At 36.8% G+C, this 17,582-nt stretch overlaps 1 long non-coding RNA gene and 1 other non-coding gene across 2 annotated transcripts; one reads left to right on the top strand and one right to left on the bottom strand.

Moving 5' to 3' along the window:
- The first annotated feature begins 239 nt into the window (after positions 1-239).
- LOC136209658 (uncharacterized) lies at positions 240-3,465 on the top strand. The gene is made up of 5 exons (XR_010677626.1): positions 240-457; positions 1,332-1,537; positions 1,731-1,851; positions 2,618-2,751; positions 3,267-3,465. It is a non-coding gene; the product is annotated as an uncharacterized lncRNA (long non-coding RNA).
- Positions 3,466-16,966: 13,501 nt separating this feature from the next.
- LOC136216251 (small nucleolar RNA R71) lies at positions 16,967-17,073 on the bottom strand. Its single transcript, XR_010683246.1, has one exon. It is a non-coding gene; the product is annotated as a small nucleolar RNA R71 (small nucleolar RNA).
- Between the last annotated feature and the right edge of the window lie 509 nt (positions 17,074-17,582).

The following is a 17,582-nucleotide window of genomic DNA, read 5'->3' on the forward strand; positions in this document are numbered from 1 at the left end:
AGGATTTTGAACAGCACTGTAAAAAAAAGTGACTTTTAAGCACAAATGGTGAAGGACAAAATATAATTTTTGTCCTTAATTATAGTTTTAAAATTAACACAGAAGACAACTATAGTTATTGTCCCAAATTAATTTTTAATTTATTAAAGGGGACAAATTTAATTAATAAAATTAGATTATATTTTTATATGTAAATTTATTATTATTTGGGGACAAAATCAGATTGATTTTGTCTAACCCTCAACGTCTCTCTCTCTCTCTCTCTCTCTCTCTCTCTCTCTCTCTCGTTCTTGGCTCTCCCTCATTGCCCACCGACATACTGTCTCCATCCATAACCACCGCCCCCACTCATCCATTCTCTATCTTCTCTTCTCTTCCCCAAGTTTCATCGATGAATTCAATATCAAGGGTAGCGAATTTGGAGACTCGATCCCATCAACTCTGATGAATTTTCAAGGTTAGGTTTTCTATTTTTTATTTTCATGAAAATCTCAATGTTTGGTAAATCTATCTTCAATTTAATGAAACCCATAGTAAGCTGTTTGATTTATTCCTCTGTTTGATTTATTCCTCTGTTATCGAGACTTTCTCCTTCTGCTTGGGTTTTCTATTGATTATTTCCTATTCTAGGTCATATTTTTCTTATTCTAGGTCTAGTGTTTAATTGATGTTATGAGAAAAATTTAAGAGTTTCAGCTCACTGATTTTCTACAATATACTGAACTAACAGGTTATAGGATGTGATACTAAGTTTGGTTGAATTAGATTTTTCCTTATTAGTAATTTGTAAATTTGCTATATGACAGTGACCAGTGACGGATTTCTTCAATTTACTTTGTTGTTTAAATGACTTGTTGAAGATAGATTACTAATTTGAATTTACATAATGCTTTACTTGATTATCTATATGCTTTTACCCTGACCTGACCATCCAAAAGGATACCAAATATCTCAGTTTGATATACCAATTGCAACTGGGGGTTACTTTGATTTGGATCTGCCTCTTGAATATGGCGGTGGACACAGGAGGTTTGGCATGAACAGAGTGCACATTGAAGCTGCTTCATACAGGAAATGAGAGTTACTCACATGAAATTACTTGATCTCTTAGTTTTCCCAAACATGCTTGGCATCATTGATAATTAGTTTGATTTGTCTTGAATAATTTTTTTATATGATTCCCCAGTATTGCTATTTATTTACTCGTATATTTCATGTATTAGTTCTGTCTTAGCGAGTAAGTTTTACTTGCGAATTTTTATTAAATGCATTAGAATTCTAGTAGCAGAATGTAATCTATGTATTTATACAATGTTTTTCATCATTTGTAGGTTGATCTGAATAGAGCTGGGGTACCATTGTTTGAGGTTGTTTCTGAACCTGATATAAGGAATGGTATTGAAGCTGCAGAATATGCAGCAATTCAGAGGGTAGTTAAGCATTTGGGAGTAGGAAATGGCAATATGCAAGAAGGTTCTCTTGGCTGTGATGTGAATGTCTTAATTTGGCCAATTGACAATAAGAGTTTGGGACGAAGGTAAGCTATTGCTGTTTAAGAAATCTGCGACTTGGTAACTTTCTATTCGGGTATTTGTTTGTTCAGTGGTCAACATCATAATTCTACAATTTTGTTTTGGATGTTCTTGATGAATTGGCAATCATGTCATAGAACTGTTACTAAACTTAACAAGTCTCATTGTAGTTTTTTTCATCTTAATTTTATGTTTCAGATTTTGACAATACTGGAACATCCTCTGCTCCGTGCCCTGGATATGTTGCCTAACCTATATCTGTTGACTGAGTTGCATTATTTACTAACTTTACTTTCTTTGTGATAAAAGAATATCTGAGGTATGCCTTTCTATCCCGGTGTGGTAGTCCATCTAGGTCACAAACTTTCTAATCTAGCTGAGAGCTTTACCCGACTAAAAATTAAAGGCTGCATCAGAATCAAAAGCATCCCCGAATTGATCACTTTGAATCGAGTGACTTTCATTCCTACATGTGATACTTTGAAAGGAACATAATCTTCTACTATTCACATTTGGGGCTACTTTTGCAAAGAGCTACAGAATATGATTATAATTGTTATACATCCCTCTACCAAGACAAGATTAAGCATATGTGAGAGATTAGGTATAAAGGGAATAGATTAGCTGATAATTTTATAATTAACTGATTGTAACATGCCAGTAAGTTTGGAAGTTGAACTATACCAAATAGACTCAAGGTTGTGCATTTTACAATGATTAACAGCCAATTGTTCATCTAAGGGCTAGTCTGAAATTATAAATTGATTGCAACAACGATGATTTCTGATTAATTGGTGCCAATGATTTATTGATATTCCAATTGTACTATGTTCATGTTTCTCCAAGGTGCCCAAGAAATGGGGAACATTTTCAACTGAATATGCCTTATCCATTAGAATAGTTTTTACCATATTCTGCTCCATTTGATAATTTAAGCATTTGACCAAGTAATTTAAGCATTAGTATTTGCCCTCCGTATTTTCCCATATTGGATTATTCCTCATCTGTGTTGTAAAAAAATGGAAACATTTTTTTTTGTATAGGTTTTGTAACCTAAGCCTAAGGTGTAAATTTTATCTTTACAGGTGATTTTGCATAATTTGTTGCCACATAAATTGGAGTTGAACCAACAAGTCTATGCCTAAGAAGCACAAAATAATGATGAAGGTGTTAACATTGTGAATGCTTACGAAGATGCTAATGAATGAAAATTTTGAAGGTAATTTTTACTATTTGGTCCTTGTTATATTTACAACTGTTAGAGTAAGATGCAAAAATACCCTTAACATTTTGGGTCAGGAGCAATTTTACCACTAACGTCTAAAATGGTGCAATTTTACCACTAACGTCAAAATGGTGCAATTTTACCCCAACGTTAGGGTAAAATTGCACTATTTTAAACGTTATGGGTAAAATTGCTCCCGACTCAAAACGTTAGGTGTATTTTTGCACCTTGACCTTTTATTTATTTACAACATAATGTGAATAGAAATAAGATATCAACAGTACAAAATGCCTGGTCAATCTGGCCACTTTCTATATAAGAACTCATAAGATCAGTGTAAACATCAACAATGTAAAACATAAATTTCAGTAGTGTTAATACTACACTAATTCTCTTCTCAAAAAATAATACACTAACTATGCTAGCTATGATTTTGGGAGTGATGGTGAGAATAATTATGTGATTTAGGAATGCAAATGTTATATGATATTTTCTTCCTTCATTTGCAGATGAAGGATTTGAGAAGAATGAAATGATTTAAAGCTAAGGGGGATATGGTTTGATTCATCTTAGGAATTATGGTAGAACATATCAGAACCAATTTTATTTGGGAAAAATGAGCTCAATAAGCTTGTACTTCTTAATTCCTTTTTCTAATCATTTTTTTTGTTGAATACTACTGTTGTATAATAAATCATTTTGTGTTGATTTTTTGTCTGATTTCTGTCTATATATGAGGTTATGGTTTGTTGTTGAAAAATGAACCCGTAAATTACCGATTGAAAATCAACAATTTACTGGTTTCAATTAATAATTAACATATTATTTTTTTAGAGCGTGTATCGTCCTTTATTGTAGGGACAAAAATATGTCACTATTACATGGGGATGACAATTGTCCTTAAGAATGGGGACGACAGTCATCCCTATGAACGGGGATGAGATGTTGTCCCTAAGAACAGGGACGACAGTCGTCCGTAAGAACGAGGACGAGATGTTGTCCCTAAGAACGGGGACGACTGTCGTCCGTAAGAACGGGGACGACTGTCGTCCCTAAGAACGGGGACGACAGTCGTCTCTGAGAACGGGGACGACAGTCGTCCCTAAGAATAGGGACGACATCATGTTTTTCGTCCCCTATAGAATCAAGGACGGAGGAAACAAGGACGAAAAATAGGGACGAAAAAATTGTCCCTGAAAGTATAGGGGACAAATTTTTATGTTTTTGGGGACGATTTTTGTTGTCTCTGAAAGTGCTTTTTTTGTAGTGCATCAAAATTTATTTTTATTTACCTTCATTTTGAATTCGTATCTAGCATAATCCAAATTCTTCAAGAATAAACTTCTTATCAAGTGTATTAGACGCTTACAATCTCTTTGTCTAGAGAATTGAGAAAAAATAACTCCTTGATAATAATAATAATAATAATAATAATAATAATAATAATATAATATAATTTATAATTGAAATAAAGTTCATTGTAAGTATAATATTTCAATACCTCTTTAATATTTTCTTTAATATGTCTTCAACTTCAATGAACAATTATTGTGTAAAACTTTATATCTATTTGTACCAAAATGCATAAAAATAAAAAAATATAATCCAAATCAGTTAGATAAATTCAAACTAAAAAAAATGAGTGGATTTCAACATGTTCCGAATCAGAAAAATTAATCCAACTTCAATTAAAGCTAACAATTGAGTTCATATAAAGCCAAAAATCTAAATTTTAGTTAGAGTTAACAATCGAAACGATAACATCTAGCAACATGTACTAAAAAAGAATGCAAATATATAAAAAAAATTATTTTAGTCATTTAGAAAGAAAAGACAAAAAAAAAACATTGATAAGGTAGCGAAGTATGGAACCTGGGTAATGACAGAAATAGAATTTCACCTCTGAAAGATGAAACTACATCAACTATTGTTTAATAAAAATAAAACAACAACACTATTGAGAACAAAAATAACTACAACATATGAAAAAAGCGAATAATTACCTTGGAAACATAAGAATTTTTTGTAATTTTTGACACTTTTGTGTTTTCCAATTTTAGTTGTCCATGCATCTTCTATTTCTATCAGATTTTTTCAATTGGAGATATCGGTTTGAAAAAAAAAGACAAATAAAAAATAAAACATGAATAAGGTAGCGAGAGGTATAGAATCTGTGTAACGGCAGAAATGGATATGAAAGATGAAACTATAACAACTATTGTTTACTAAAAATAAAACAACAACATAATTGAGAACAAAATAACTACAACATATGAAAAAAAATCGAATAATTACCTTCAGAAATATAATACTATCTATCATGGTCAATGAATATAATGGTGGAATACTATCTATCATGCTTTATATAGAAGTTTATTTATGACTTTTGGATTTTCTTTGCTTTGTGTTTTTTCATCTTCCTGTAACTCTTACTGTCTTTTATTATTTTAATTAATAGGCTAGTAATTGTTTAATATATTATAAATATAAAATTTTAATTTTTAATTAATTAAATCTTTTTTATTTTGATTTTTTATTACATTGACAACTCATGAAAAATGCCTCTAAAACATTTCTCCTCATTTCTCTCTGCTTCCGCTATTATATATAGTATAGATTAGTGAATCAACAAATGTTAAATTGATTAGCTTTCACTTCAATAAAATTAATCAACACACTAGCAAAAAGTAAAAGAAAAAAAAAATATGATTATCAAAGTGCATTTGGTTCAGTTAAAAAACCTTAGATATCCAATTGAAATATGGATAAAAGAGATGATTCAACTTCAGGATCATAACTAATTTCTACAAATTAAATAACATTTATATAGTTAGTATTCATAAACATTTAATTAAAATAAAACTATGAAATATAATTGCTAAGTAAATATTACCTTCTTCAATAGCTTCAAGATCTTCAACTTATTCTTCATGCTTGAAAGCTTGAGTTGAAGTTTTCAACCAATCTTGACAACAAATCAAAACCGTAGTTGTAGCAGGAGTTAAAGAACTCCTAAATTGATCCAAAGTTCTACCACTTGTGCTAAATGTAGATTCAGAAGCTACAGTTGAGCATTGAATTGCAAAAACATTTTTTACAACTTTGGATAAAGCAGAATATCTTATAGCATTAACCTTCAACCACAATAGAAGGTCAAACTCGATTACATATTTTTCAGGTGTCTCATTGACATATCTTTCCCATTCTCCCTCAGTTGATATATCTTTATCAATATTCAAAAAATAATCATCAATATCATCGTTAATGTCATCATCCGCTTCATCCAAACTAGAAGAATGTATTCCAAGATTCATATTTTCTTGCACATTTTGAACTATATACTCACCTAACAATGCAATAATAATCTTTGTGCACTATATACTCATCTAACAATGCATTTCATCTATCACAATCATTTTAACCAAATCTTTTCTACAAGATTCCTGGTCAAAATGATGAAAAACTAATTTTCCTTGTTCTTTATCAACTGGCTTGTTAAAGATTAAAATTGTCTGAGCTTTGTCTTTAGTGGTTTGTACTTTAGTCAAATCTTTTTTGTGAGGAAATTTTTGACAAGATTCTTTCAAATGTTTCAATAATGATGAAGTGCCTTTCTCGAATTTTCCTTGATAATTCCTATGACACCAAATACATTCAACTCTCCGTCTCAACTCCTTTTGAATCAAGAATTTTCTCAAAGTGATCCCAAACATAAGATCTATACTTTGTTGGTCCCGTGTAATTAGTTCCAAAGGGGGTTAGGAACTAATGTAACTTTTTTTCGTTTTAATTATGCTGACTTACTATATTTCCTTGAGTTTCTTAACTTAGCTTTGGTCAGCACGGCCGAGTGAGGCGTAAGACAGCTTTAGTCCGATGCTGACTAGAACTGTTTTACTTGTGAGTTGGGAATTGACACTTTTATGGCCAGCTTCCAACTCAGCACTCTGATTTACTCAGTGTCAGCTTAAACAATTTATATACTGAGTAAATATAACAAGCAACACATATAAATATATATTGAGAGAAAGGTTTAGAAATCACTCAGCAGACTTATCCTAGTTCGGCCTCTCTGCCTACGTCCAGTCCCCAGAATCCCTCCTGGCTTTTTCAATCCACTACTGAGCTCTTTAAAGGTAGAGCACAAACCGTTTACAAGGCAGTTGAATATGCAAGAGTACCGTCCTCTATTCGTCTACTCAACTCCACTAAGTGCTACAACCCAGCACTTAGATTTTCTCTACCATTGAGTACTTAAAACCGAGTACTCAGCACCACTCTCTCAATTTCACAATTGATACAAACTTGTTGTTTTTCAGACAAAGAACACTTTAGATGATTACAAAATCAATCTAGCTTTTACACAAAAATGGAAATTTGGTGTAAGATCTTTTTCTTGTTTTGATGTGCTTTTTATACCTTTTTTTTCTTGTATTTCAGTCGAGGATCCAAGAACTGCACTTGTCCTTTTATAGTTGAAATCTGAAGACATAATCATTTGAATTTCGGATCTATCCGTTGAATTCGAATGGTTCTTTCTTCCGACATTGTTCTGGTCAGCTTCAAATTACAGGCCAATCCTGTCGTCTGAATTCGGCAGGCATCAGGCTTGTCTTCTTCTCGCAGGTTCGTCTTCTAACGATAGTTTCATCTTTTAGCTAGCGGACAGTTGACCTATGCATCTCGAAACTGTATCCATGCATAATTCCAAAGTTTCTGAATTGGCGCAGATCTCTGTCGGATCTTGTCTTTTAGCAAACAGATCATTGATGTTGTCCTGAAGATCATTCAGCTTGACTTTGATAGCCGTTGTCTTTGATTGTTGCTAATTCCGATACTGAGTTGCTTTTCACTCAGCTTCCACGGTCAGCTTCTTTCTGCAAGATATAGTTCCGAAAAAGACTTCTCTTCTTTTATGATGAGTTGCTTTCTACTCAGCTTCTGTGATCAGCTTCATTTGTAAGCTTCCGTTCTGAAGAAGACTTTCCTTCTTTCGTACTGAGTCATTCTTTACTCAGCCCGTGCTATGTTATCATGCTGACTATGTTCTGTCTTAATTTGATTCATGTTCTTATAAATACTTTTATACTTAACATTGAACAAACACATTAGTACAATTAAATCAAAGCACTTAAATTTAATTGTCTTAATCATGGATTAATTTAAATGATTTTGTCAAATCAAAATCATGTTGGAAAGGTGTTTCAACAAACTCCCCCATTTTGATGTTGGCAAAATATTTAATTATGGAACTCAGTTTTGAAATTCCCCATGATTGAATTTCCTTACATTCTTCTGAAATTACTCCCCCGTAAGGGTTGCATCCATTATCTTGACTTAACTCTAAACCTTCTAAGATTTAATCGAGTAAAAGGTAAGACATGCCTATACTGACTTAGTTCAATTCTAGACCTTCCAAGATCTAATTCAGGTGAGCCTAGGTCAGCTTTCAGAAGAGGTCAATACTTGGAACATGTATTTACTCAGTTTGATACACGGTCAATTTAGGTATCAGAGAGATTATATATATATTCATGTATCAAAGCAAATGTATTATGTATCAGAGTAAATGCGTGTTGACCATTTTTCACATGCGTGTTCCCTTTTAATTTTTGTGTGTTTGTTCTTTTAAGACAGTTCAGCATATAGCACAACAAGTAAGCATCACATGTAGATAAGTCAGGTTGAAATAAAAGATGCTTTTAAAATAGATAGTTTAGTCGGCATACAAAGAGATAGAATACGCCAGATAAATACTACAAGCCAAGTTCTAAGACTAATCTATTTCTTCCGGTTGACTTGGGCTTGGTGAGCAATGCCTTTCCCTTTGGCATTTCATTGTTACTGACTACCAGATGCTTCCCTTGCTTCCCCTGATCTGTGCTGAGTTCCATCAGCTTGTTCTTTCTCCCCCGTTTTGCCAGCATCGGGCGGAGGAGTGAAGGTATCATTAAGAACATCACGAGTCAATTTCACTGAGTACGCCTTAAGTTGTTTCGTACTTTCTCTAATACCATCGAAAACTGGAATACCATCATCCAAAACGGGTCCAGGGACTCTAATAGATGCACTGAGCATACTAAGAAGATACTCTTGTGATTTCCCAATCCATGTGATATAGTCAGTCAACTTGGCATAGGCTTGATGATACATTTTGAGCAGAGCCGAATCGTAGAACTGACGTTGAGCGTTTGTATAGCGGACGTGTTTGAATGTGGCTTGGGAGTATTGCAGTATTTCATTAGTCTTCACCAGGTCAGTATCCATCTCTTCTTTACTCAAGTTGAGTAGACGGATGGCTTCGCCAATTTGCTCGATAGAACACTGGGAAGAGGAGGAATTAACTCACGAGCACCGGTCAACTCAGAGTTTATCTTGGTGAAGTGTTGATTAACCTCAGTAGAAGTTGCATATGCTGAGTGCACAGCTGAAAGGTTGTTGATTTTCCATTGGAGGGAATCTATATGGTTCACCATCATTAACTGGAGTTCAGCCAGCTTCATTATTGAGTCATGATTGGGTTGTTGAGATTGAAGGTTTGTCATGACACTCACCAGATCTTTGAGACCCTTGATCTCGTTCAGGAGCTGAGTGACAGAGGATAGTTGTGCTGACTCAACATTTACAGACCCATCGGCATCGGCATGAGGTTGATTAATATCCTAGAGAAGGGATTGAGCTGAGTCAATGATTCTGCGCCCAGACTCAGTGGCATTCAGATAAGCATAGGTTGCCTCAGGATTTTGCTCATCGGCCGGAATTTGAGTAGCACCAGATGGTGGAGGAGTATGTTGCTTTCCAGAACCAGATGGACCAGCTTGGTCAACAGTAGGACTTTTGTTTAAGTCAGCATCAAGAACTGACTGTTCAACATTCTGCGATACTGGGTTAGGAAGAGGTGGATCGGCAGAGATGTTGACCTGCTCAGTATCAGTCTAAAGTTGAGTTGGTGCAGGAGGAGACACTTCAGAACTTACTTGGACATGATTTTCCTTTGCTCGCTCACCTTCTTGAGCAGCTTGAACTTCGAGCTCTTGCTCGGCAGAAATTGGATTTTCAGGAGTCTTGGCTTGTTCCTCAGTGTGAGTAACAGAGGCTTGCTTTTCCCTAAGTTGGTCAGGAGTGGGCTCGACAACTGTGGAGAAGAATTCAAATTTTAGTCTTGTTAGGTCAGTTATCAGTTCTCTGAGTGGGGAATCATCCAATAGATCGATAGAAGCTGACTTGTGAGCCTTACGTTTGGTACGTTTGTCCGAGCTGGCCTATTTGGTTGGAGGTGATGGGTCAGCAGCAATTTAGTCAAGAGACTCAAAAGAAGAATTGAGCCCTAGGGCAGCATTAAGACTCCTCACAGCTTGAACTCTCACTGCTTGGTCAGCTTGTTGTTCAGTTGGCTCAGCATCAACTGACTTTTTTTGCTCAGTAATAACATCCTCGTCGTGCTCATCATCAACATCATCTTCAAACTGTCCTCCAAAATCTCTCAATTCATCTTCCTGGTCAACAGGGGTTTTCTCAAGGTCAATCTCTTGACTTCTCACGAAGTGGGAATCGTCGGAGACAACGAAGTCAAGAGGGGCAGCATCAATTGGACCTTGACCAGATGTTCTTTTTTTCTTCCTCAGAGGTGTCTCCGGCGTATCCGCTTTTTCTTCTTCTTCCTCAGGCTCATCGGGCCTTTTCCCTGTTGACTTAGATAGCTCAGCAGCAACCTTCTGGGCACTTGATACAAACCGAATTTTCTTTGGAACCGTGTTGATGTCCTTTGCGGCTTGGTCAGCTTTCCGCTTTTTGTCTTGCCTAGTGCGGTCAACATGAGGTTTCACCACAGCCTTCTTTCCCTTTTTGGTTGGCACATCTTGTGCTTCTTCAATCACAGCTCCCTTTCCTTTCTTTGGTACAATAGGTTGGTCGTAGGCCAGTCCAAATAGAATGCCAGAAGTAATCTTCGTACCCCGGACTTGAATTTCCCCTGCCTTGTTCACTTGGTTGTCTTGGAAAATCTTTGTGATGAGGGACCCCAACCTAAGTGTCCCAGTGCTCTGTTGAAATCCACCGATAAGGAATACGGGCATGTTGAGTGGTTGGTAGGTCAGCATGTGCCATATGAAGCACTGCTCGAAGTTAGATGCAGAGGATTGGGCATTGATTTTAGGAAAGATGAAATTTGTCAGAATATAGTGGGCCATTTTCTGATTTTGACCCATACATGTGCTAGCAATTTCACCCTTGTTGATCTTATCGGAATCGTTTGTGGTTCTGAGTTCAGCTCCTTTATTCTTCAGTTTGATCAGTATAGCGAGATACGGGGGATTGACGAAGATTTTCTTCCTCTTGACCTCGGTGACCATGTAATCATTGTTATCATCGGCAGACTTTAAGTTGGTGTAGAATTCTTTGAACAACTCAGGATAGGTGGCTTCACGGATAGAAAACAGCTCAGTCCAGCCATTTTTAGAGATCCATTCGCAAAAGGGCTTCTCAGCTTCTACAAACCCCTTAGAGAACCATCGGGAGCGATCGATTTTCCATCCCCTAATGCTACTAAAAACTGGAAAATAGTTTCTTTCCGGTTGTTTCTTTTCCTTCTTTTTCTTCTTTATCGAAGAGGTTGCAAGGTCAGCTTGGGGGCTCTTGCTCGGGGTTTGGTCATGCTGACCGTGTCCTTGAGACTTGGTGGGAGTCTCTACATATTCCTGCTGAGCAAGATATGGAGGGTTTTCATCGGAGTGATTGCGGTTGTAATCGGCTTCGGAGATGTTCTGAGAATCCGACATGATTTTTCTTAGGGATTCTTGAGAGTGTTTGAAGATTTGGGGATTTAGAGAGAAATGGAAATCAATTGCCAGAGATTTCAAAATGTAAAGAGATGTGAGTGGGAATTCGTCCACTATTTATAGGAGTGTCGAGTTGATCTGATACGTTGAAGTAGCTGTTTTACCTCGAGATAATCAAACGAAAATAATCTAGCATTTATGACATGTTCGGTGCATTTGTTTTCTAATTATTGCGATTACGTCATCCTAGGTGGCTATTTATGGCGTGTGTGCTAGCATTTAATGTGAAATGGGTTTTACTCAGTATTTGGAATTCTAAATGTTTAAGATACTGAGTGCTCAGTTTTCCGTAGAAGAAATTTTCATACAAAAGTAACTCAGCCTATAGGAATCACTCAGCATGTATGTCTAGTCAGCACAAGGTGATTCTATGTTATTCAAGTTTGCTCAGTTTGAGTAAATTACTTAGCATGCAGTAACTACTCAGTATATAGTATAATCACTCAATATTGATTTAGCAAACATTATTGAAGAGGATTACACATACCGATGGCTTCCCTTAGTATGCAGAATTGCTCACGAGCCAACGGCTTAGTGAAGATATCCGCAAGCTGTTCATCTGTTGGTACGTAGGTTAGCTTGATCTCACCTTTGAGTACATGATCTCTAATGAAGTGATGTCTTATGCTGGCATGGTTCATCCTGCTGTGTTGGATTGGATTTTTGGATAGGTCAATAGCGCTTTTGTTATCGCATTTAACTTCAATTGTTTCTATTTTGACACCGTAATCCTCAAGCTGTTGCTTAATCCATAGGACTTGGGCCACACAGGTTCCAGCAGCAATGTACTCAACTTCAGTTGTAGATAGGGCAACTGATGACTGCTTCTTGCTGAACCAAGACACTAGACAGCTTCCAAGGAAATGGCATCCTCTAGAAGTACTCTTACGCTCTAGCGTGTCCCGTCCATAGTCAGCATCAGTGTATCCAATGAGTGTGAAGTCATTTGAGTTTGGAAACCACAAACCTACATTAACTGAGCTCTGCAAATATCTAAAAATTCTTTTCACAGCTATAAGGTGTGATTCTCTGGGGTCAGCTTGATATCTAGCGCAATAGCATACTGAGTACTGAATATCAGGTCTACTAGCAGTAAGATAAAGTAGAGAGCCAATCATACCTCGATATAACTTACTGTCTACTGGCTTACCTTTTTCATCTGTGCATAGGACAGTGTCAGTACCCATTGGGGTTGATATGGGCTTACAATCTTTCATATCGAATTTCTTTAACATTTCTTTGGCGTACTTGGACTGACTAATGAAGATGCCGTTCTTCCCTTGCTTGATTTGAAGTCCAAGGAAGAAGTTGAGTTCACCCATTATAGACATCTCGAACTCAGTTTGCATCTGTTTACTAAATTCTTTGCACATAGATTCATCAGTAGCACCAAAGATTATATCATCTACGTAAATTTGTGCCAGCAGGGTATTTTTACCCTTTTTCTTAATGAACAAGGTTGTGTCAGCTTTGCCTCTGACATAATTCCTGGTCAGCAGGAAACTGGTTAACCTCTCATACCAAGCACGTGGTGCTTGTTTTAGGCCGTAAGGGTCTTCTTGAGTTTATAAACATGGTTTGGAAGTTTTGGATCTTCAAACCCAGGAGGCTGACTAACATATACCTCCTCGTTTATAAAGCCATTAAGAAATGCACTTTTAACATCCATTTGATATAGTCTGAAGTTCATGAAACTAGCATATGCACATAATATACGTATAGCATCTAACCTAGCTACGGGTGCAAAGGTCTCACCATAGTCAATACCCTCTTGCTGACTATAGCCTTGGGCTACAAGTCGGGCTTTGTTTCTGACTACATTGCCTTGCTCATCTAGTTTATTCCTAAAGACCCACTTAGTTCCTATGGTCTTTTGATTCCTAGGTTTAGGTACTAAATCTCATACCTCATTTCTTTTAAACTGATCAAGCTCCTTTTGCATAGCATTGATCCAATGTTCGTCGTGCTCAGCTTCAGTGAAATTCTTTGGCTCATGTACTGAGACGAATGCAACATTGCTGAGATACTTTCTAAGCTGATCTCTTGTCATCAGCTTGTTGTCAGCAGCATCAAGAATGGACTTCTCTGAATGTCCTCTTGGAATTTTTATTTCTTTGGGTAATGTTGAGTTGTCTAGAATAGGTGTTTCTACAATATCTGCAGGAGTAGATTGGTCAGCAAAGGTAATTTTAGTTTCGTGTTTACCTTTGGTCAACCCTTGTACTGATGACTCAGAGGCTCCATTTTGGTCAACGGAAGCTGAGCTTGGTTCATCTTCGGCGGACTGAGTTGTCTTTCCTGCAGGGTCAGTTTCATCGAACTCGATATGGACAGACTCTTCTACAACATGAGTTCGTTTATTATACACCCTATATGCTTTACTGTTATTTAAGTACCCTAAAAAGATCACTTCATCAGCTTTAGCATCAAATTTAGCAAGGTTATCTTTTGTGTTGAGTATATTTACACCCAAAGGCGCAAAAGTAGCCAATGTTGGGCTTTCGTCCTTTCCAAAGTTCATAAGGTTTTTCTTGAGTATAGGTCTAACTAAAGCCCTATTCAGTATATAACATGTTGTGTGGACAACTTTGTTGAAACACCTTTCCACATGATTTTGATTTGACAAAATTATTTAAGTAATGATAAAAAAATATTCTAACACATTAAATTTAAATGCTTTGATTTATTCATACTAATGTGTTTGTTCAATGTTGAGTTTATTGTTTATAAGACATTAAGATAAAAAGCTTAAAGGCCCATAAGTGGAAGTCAAGTCCAAGTCAACAGATCAAGACCACACGGCCCAAGAATTCAAAACGCGGTCGTTCTAAACAAAGTTCAAGCTTAGTGTGAAGAAGGATCGAGAAGCCTTCTATCAATTGCTTCAAGATGAAGCTGCTGAGTCGAACGACAAGAAGTACAAATCAGCGGCAGAACAGAATCAACTTCGAGACAAAGTATTTCTACTTTGGGTAAAGTTCAGAAGGCGCAGGAAGCTGTCTGGAAGACTTTGCCATAAATGTCGAAACATTCTGTTTATATGACAAAAAGCTGATGATCACTGGAGTAGAAGATGCAAGAATCTCATTGGCCAACGACACTGAGCATGTCCTGAGTGACAACGACAGGAAGCCGTTTGCCTCCAATGGTTATTTCGAAAATCGAAATTACCGGTGCTTGAAGTGTCACTATATAAAGGCCTCTCATTTGCTTCAATCGATGCAGATCTTCAACTAGTCGAAACGCTGACCAAATTCATACTTGAAGTTCTGTGAGAAAAGCAAAGCAAAAATCTTACACCAATTTCCAATGATTGTGTAAAAGTCTAGAGTGATTTCAATTCATCTAAAGTGTCTTAGCAATTGTTGTTTAAGACAAACACTTTATCATTTCTAGAAGAATAGAAAGGAGAAGATGAGTACTTGTTAGGCATGAAATTGACTTAGTTTAAACATAGTATTTATATGAGAATTTGGGTGTTTTTACATTATATTGCAAGATAAAGGACTGATTAATGTCTTTTTATAGGTAAGCATTCATAAAAGCCAAACTCACTGGAAACAGCTTGTTTCGCTACCGCCAAGAAGGAGTTGAGCCTTTATTTGATCCAGCGGTTAAACGCCGGATACTCAATGACGGACAGCGACGGCAGAGGCAGAGGCAGAGCAGCAGGTGGAAAAGTGTTAAGGTGGCATTACTCAAAGAAGCAAGATGATATGAAGTATCGACCCTTGAGTGTTCAAGGGTCAAAAAGGATTCCGAATCATTTCAATTTATTTTTGTTTAGTATTAGTTGACTTAATTTCTGTAAAGGTACTTGAAATGTACCAATTTTGTCCCTATCTTTCTCCTTTAAGTAGGCGTAGCGAAGGAAAGGTATGGAGTTCGGATAAGTTTTTAGTTTTCATAGAATAGAGTTTATTTTAGTAAAAAGCTTTAGGATAGAGCTCCAATGGAGTTTCTCGTTGTATCAAGAACAACTGATTACTCACTGCTCGATATGAGTGAGTAATCCATTTTGAATGGGCAAGGCCAGTCCGGGCCAGTAATGTAAGTTTTATAACGTTTTTAATGAATGTGTAGTATTTTTCCAATGTTGTGATTGATGAGAGTTTAACTTCTGTGCTTCGGAATTTATGCATGTGATAGATGAATGTTAGGACACTGCTTGCATCTTCACTGATATCTCTATTAATCTCGCAACCTCGAAGCAGACCTGTTAGATGGTTGTGTCGAAGGTTTTCTTAAATAGAAATGCAGCTTCGATCTTAATGCGAGAAAGAATGTATCTTTAGGACGCTAAAGGTTCTAGTAAATCTCAGGAACTTAAGAACACACGAAAGTTGACTTAAGCGGGCATTAAAGCTGATACTTTGGCTTCATTGGCATCATCACTAATTTGTTGGAATGTTGTAAGACTTAACACAACCTGTTCGGCAGTGCCTAGCTTGTTCTATCCTTTAAACTGTCTTCTATTTGTCATATCTTTCATAACTTTAGCACACTGTTGTTTTAACTATCACACTCAAACAATCAATCCTACTAAGAAGATACCTTTACGCACACACTCTGTTCAGCAACGATTTTCTTATATCATTTTGATCTCAATCCATATGGATACGATACTTGACTTATCACTTTATTACTTGTATCTAGTACACTTGCTAGAGTCACATCAGAGGACAACAAGTTTTTAGCGCCGTTGCCGGGGATTAAGCAACAAAATTTATCTGAAATTTCTGTGAAACAGGGTGTTTTTAATCCGTTTACTAAGACGTGCAAGAAACAAAGAAGTTCTTAACCTGTTTATGTGTAGAACTGGACCTCCTGTTTTTCCTATCGATCTCGAATTAGAGAGGACGTGTAGACGAAACAGAGCGGGAGCTCGACGTGCTAGACAGAGAGAAAGACAAAGAGAGAGAAGAATTGCTGGAAGGGTACCACCCGAACAACCAGTTCAACCAAACCAAGAAGAAGAAGGAGAGAATAACAACCCTCCTGTTATGCGAATCAGAGACTATTCGAGGCCAACCACAGAGGGACATTCATCATGTATCGTGTTACCCAACGAAGGGAACAACATGTTCGAGGTGAAGGGGTCCATGATACAGATGATCCAGGCCTCAGTATAATTTAATGGGTTTCAATCTGAAGATCCAAATGGGCATATTCAAGAATTCATCATGTTGTGCAACACATTCAGATCGAACAGAGGTGTTTCTGACGATGTTATCAGACTGAAGCTGTTTCCTTTTTCCCTAAGGGATAAAGCAAAGAACTGGCTAAGAAATTTACAACCAAGAACAATCACAAGTTGGGAAGAGATGGCGCGAGCTTTTCTAATGAAATATTTCCCACCACAACAAGCCATAAAACTGAGAAATGAAGTGTCTCGGTTCATACAAGAAGAGGATGAGTCGCTGGCAGAAGCCTGGGAGAGATATAAAGAATTATTGAGAAGGGTGCCAAATCATGGTATCCCTATGTGGATGCAAGTGCAAAATTTCTACAATGGTGTGACCAACATTTACAAAATTCAAATCGAATCCATTGCTAACGAAAATCCAGAGGATCTTGAGCCACAGGCTTTGTATGACCTTATTGAGAAGGTAGTCAGCACAAGCTACAACTGGCACTCCGCCAGAAGTGAAGGGAAGAAGATGGGAAATGATGATGTTGTGTCAAAATTGACAAGTCAGGTAGAACAGCTTGCCAGAAAACTGGGCAAGATAAACGTGTCCTTGATTCACAACGAACCACCATTCAATGACATTTGCGATTTTTGTGGAGGTATTCATTTCAATATCAACTGTCCCGGAGTTAAGCAGGAAAAGAGCGCACAGGCTGAATGTGACTATGCAGGGTATAATCAAAGGAACCATCCTAACCAATATTCTAACACATACAACTCTAAAACCAGGAACCATCCAAATTTTGGATGGACAGGCCAACCAGACCAGCTGGGGCAACCACGGTATCAAGACCAGC

Source organism: Euphorbia lathyris, chromosome 1 (genome assembly GCF_963576675.1).
Source record: "Euphorbia lathyris chromosome 1, ddEupLath1.1, whole genome shotgun sequence".
In the NCBI taxonomy this organism is placed as follows: Eukaryota; Viridiplantae; Streptophyta; class Magnoliopsida; order Malpighiales; family Euphorbiaceae; genus Euphorbia; species Euphorbia lathyris.